We start from the raw sequence: 4,305 nt of genomic DNA on the forward strand, positions 1-4,305 counted from the left end.
CTAAATACAAACCAAGTATTTCTAATGAAAATTTAGCTTCCAAATGGATGTATACTGTACATGTAAGATAACAGATTTCAAAGAAGTATGGGGGAAAAAAGTGTAAACTGCCTCATTTTTTTCATACTGATTACATGTTGAAATGAATGGCAGTATTTTTCAACGTATTTGGTGAAATAAAATATGTTTTAAAAATTAATTTCTCTTTTTAAAAATCTTTTAAAATGTGAGACTCCTAGAAACTTCAAAATTACCTCTGTGGTTGGCATTATATTTCTATTTGTAAACATTAGGGTAAATAACCCTAAATAAATAATGGTTAAGATGTGAGCTTAGTTAAGAATATTTTTAAATGGAATAAAAAGATACAGGCAAACAACTATGGGAAATGAACATAAAAGAGGGTAATATTTATGAGTGCTGTGTGACTATAACTTTGTTTGTTCCCAAGAAGTCTCTGATAGCAATATTGTCATCTCTGTTTTTCATTAGAAGAAAGCGAAGCTCAAGGAGGTTCAGTGCTCTCCTGCCAGGTCACACAACTAGCAACTGGAGAACTGGATTGAAAATCTTGGGACTACACTCTGCACGGGGCCTCCGAGTTCCCGTGGGTTCTGCAGGTGCAGGCCTCCTGCAAGCTCTCTGCTTGGGTCCACTCTGGAGATCGAATGTGTCGCAAGGGTCTTCAAACTACGGCCCACAGGCCACATGCGGCCCGCAGAGGAGTCTGATCCGGCCCGCCAGGTTTTTTGGGCAGTGAGCGCAGCCGAGGTGTTACAGTAGGAATTAGTAGTTCATATAGTCCGGCCCTCCAGCTCTCTGAGGGACCGTGATCTGGCCCCCACTTTAAAAAGTTTGAGGACCCCTGGGGGAACTCAGGATTTGGTTTCATCAGGTATGGGAAGACACACAGAGATGCAAACGACTGTCATGAAGGGAGAATTTTGTTATACTCACAGATCCCTAAAAATAGGAGGCCTTGGCACCCCACCCCGGGCACCAGGGATGGTCAGGAAGCACTGAGAGAAAAAGAAGACATGGAATCCATGGATTCCATGGGAAAGAATCAGGGAAGCAGCGTAAACAGGTTTAGGACTGGGTGTTTTGAATAATTTCCGTGAGAAGCTGTCCATAGTTGACTGGTCCCAGGCCCTGGGGCGATGAGGGCAGAGGAATAGTGTCGCAGAGATTAAGGACCCTATAAAGGAGGGGGCTTTGTGGCTGGCCTGCGGATTAGCGGTTTGCAGATGAAAGGCATACTCCCAGTTGTTTGTTCTCTCTAGGAATTAGCCAACCCTGGGAGCGGCTATCCTTGTTCTTCCGCAGATGCCACATACCAAAGCATCAAACACGGAAACTGGAAAATATGCTCATGACACTGAGACTGCTGGAAAGAGCCCTTGAGGACTCAGGGCCTGACTGAAAGCTGGACCTTACCGTACTCTGGTTTGACTGACAGCTTCAGCCTCCGGAGCTTCTGCAGACCGGGTGCAAGTGAGGCTCAGAGTGGGGAGCAGATGGAGAAGGTGACCCCTTTCCCTGTTGCTCCAGCCTGCCAGCAAACAGCCTATTCGTTTGTTTCGTATCTTCTCTCACTCAGTGACGCTTAGAACACTCTAAGTTGTCAGTTTAAGTGCACTTTCACTACTGGGGGTTGTTGTTGTTTTTTAATATATTTTATTGATCTTTCTACAGAGAGGAAGAGAAAGGGATAGAGAGTTAGAAACATTGATGAGAGAGAATCATCGATCAGCTGCCTCTTGCACACCCCCCACTGGGGATGTGCCCGCAACCAAGGTACATGCCCTTGACAGGAATTGAACCCGGGACCTTTCAGTCCGCAGGCCGACGCTCTATCCACTGAGCCAAACCGGTTTCAGCCTGGGGGTTGTTTTTAGGTAGTCACCAGGGGTCTGATTTTAAATCACATTCTATTACAATTGCATGACAAAGTGAGATGTCAGTTGTTTTAATGCTTTCTCATTCATTGTTCTTTAGCTACACAAGCATCATAAAGAGCTACAAAAATTGCTGGATACGTTGCCATCAATTAAGCATAAGGCAATATTTTTTTTGTAACTCACTTGAAATATATTTGATGTTTCAATCTCAGACTAGAGACACTGACAAGGCCCTTTGTATGAGGATATGTACTTCACCTCAGTGGATTCTGTGAGTGGGCGCTGGCCATTGGTGTTGCTGCCATGCCCTGAGCATTGGAGGACTCAGGAACATAACAGGTCCCCCCTCTGCTCCCACCACCTGCTCCCTCTCGGTCCTTGTGGACACACGTAGAGCCGCCTTCTTGACTCGAGCTACCCTCCCTCAGGCAGGAAGCAGAGAAAAGTTGGACAGAAGCTTGGCTTGTCCACCTCTAAATAACAATTACCCATAGCCTTCAGGATGGAGACCTTTGTCCAGCCCCACAATCAGCTGTTCAATATTCAGAATCCCTAATGGGCTGCTCCCTGGATGTCCCTATGTTGTTCTCTTCCTCTTTCCCTCCCCATCTTCCCCGCCCCCCTTGCCTTCCTTCTTCTTTCTCACTCCCTTTAGAGTCTAGGATCCTGGCTCCTCCTAATTTGCACTGCATTTTAGAAAGGATACTATTAATCTCTTGAAAAAGGAAGCCTCCTTATTTGTGCACCAGGCACCACCTAATGCCCCCAAGAATTCAGAGGAGACCACCTGCCCGAAACTCACTAGAATGGAGGGAGAGACGGGTTCTGCTGTGTTCCCACTGAGGAGTGTCAGAAATAGAGTTGATTGCAGCCATGGGGGTGATTCAGTCCAGGTCTGAAGGAGCTCCTCTGGACCACGGCTGGTCCCCAGACACCCCTAGAGTTGTTGCCTTGTCACCTGTTTCCAGAGTGGTTGTCATCACCCTGAAATGATAGTTTGGTGACCCTTCCTCTTGGCCAGGATACCATAGTGGAATTTGGGTCGTTCGACCCTGCCTGCCTGATGCCCACCTGCCCGGACTACTGGACCTACTCAGGATCCCTGACTACCCCACCGCTCTCCGAGTCTGTCACCTGGATCATTAAGAAGCAGCCTGTAGAGGTTGATCATGATCAGGTACATTGTTTCCATGTTTCTGTATAGGAAATTCTAGTTTTCCTCTTCAAATCAAGCCGGGGCTCAAACTTTGGGATCCGTTTTTACTTATAATGCTTATACGTTTTTATTAAAAATGTGCTAACTTCTTGTCTAATTCGAGTATGAATTAGAAAAAGCTTTAGTGAACCAGAGAGAGGTGTTACAACATAGAACGTAAGCTTTTTGCTTTCATTCCTGACAGGGACACATATTTTGCTGTATACACATTGGGTAGAGCCTCTATAAAAATTAAGACTCTTTTAAGTAGGAAAAAAATGAAGGATAGAAATAGCTACATTTACAATCATGAAAGAATGTGCCCTTCTGTCAGTGTTCTGTTCCTTTATAAACCTGGTAGAAGTGATTACATTTTATCCCTTTAAATGTCAAGGACTGCTGAACCCGGTTTGGCTCAGTGGTAGGGCGTCGGTCTGCAGACTGAAAGGTACCAGGTTCGATTCTGGTCAAGGGCATGTACATTGGTTGCGGGCATATCCCCAGTAGGGGGTGTGCAAGAGGCAGCTGATCGATGTTTCTCTCTCATCGACGTTTCTAGCTCTCTATCCCTCTCCCTTCCTCTCTGTTAAAAAAAAAATCAATAAAATATATATATAAATGTCAAGGACAGAAGCCAAGGCCTCCTAGGCCCCTGTGCCCAGAGCCAAATGCCTGGGGCCAGCAGTGTGGGAAGCTGGCGGTCCCCCAGGCCTCAGAGAGCAGGGGGCATTCTGTGAGGTTATAGTGTGCAGCGGCGCTGCCTGGCATGTGCAGGACCCAGTGCACTGATGGCCCCCATATGCCAACACCCCACGTGCTGTCCTTGCACCCTGGTGCCCACTTACAGCCCAACCCTGGTTGCTCTAACCCATCTACTCTGCATCTCCAAACCAAACCAACAAACGAATGTTTGGGAGCCAAATAGCCCCTGACGACCCTACCCACTACCCTGTAACCATGGACAGCTACCCGGAAAGTTACCTAAGCACCAATTCATATAATGGGATTCTTCCACGCTAGTTTCTCTGGCTTGGTGCTGGTAATATTTAGGGCCAGGTAAGTTTTGTTTTTTGTTGAGTGTTGTTTTCTTCTTCGGTTTTAGTAGAATCCCTGGTCTCTAGTCTTTAGGTGCCAGAAGCATACTCACATTGTGAAAATGTCATTGTCAAATATTTTTCCGGGAGGTGGGGGTGGAGGCTTGGGTCTAGG

Source organism: Pipistrellus kuhlii, unplaced genomic scaffold, assembly GCF_014108245.1.
Source record: "Pipistrellus kuhlii isolate mPipKuh1 unplaced genomic scaffold, mPipKuh1.p scaffold_m20_p_16, whole genome shotgun sequence".
Lineage (NCBI taxonomy): Eukaryota > Metazoa > Chordata > Mammalia > Chiroptera > Vespertilionidae > Pipistrellus > Pipistrellus kuhlii.